Below are 256 nucleotides of genomic sequence, written 5' to 3'. Positions count from 1 at the left end.
TCCAGCCATACCAACAACGGCAATCCTCCCCCAAAAAAACCCTCCTCCCCTCTCTCGCTGCCCGCGGCCAGCCAGCTCCCTCGCGCCCTTGCTGACTCGCCGACCTTCAACTCTGCTGAGCCATCCACGTGCCCCTCAACCGGCGCCCCTAGCCAGCAGACGCCGGCCCACACCGACTCCCCGCCTCCCCCAAGTCAACTAAGACCCCTCCCGCCGTCAGACCGAAAACCAACACCCCAAAAGAAGACCAAGGTTA

Source organism: Penaeus monodon, chromosome 20 (assembly GCF_015228065.2).
Source record: "Penaeus monodon isolate SGIC_2016 chromosome 20, NSTDA_Pmon_1, whole genome shotgun sequence".
Taxonomy (NCBI): Eukaryota; Metazoa; Arthropoda; class Malacostraca; order Decapoda; family Penaeidae; genus Penaeus; species Penaeus monodon.
This window is presented reverse-complemented; position numbering follows the sequence as displayed.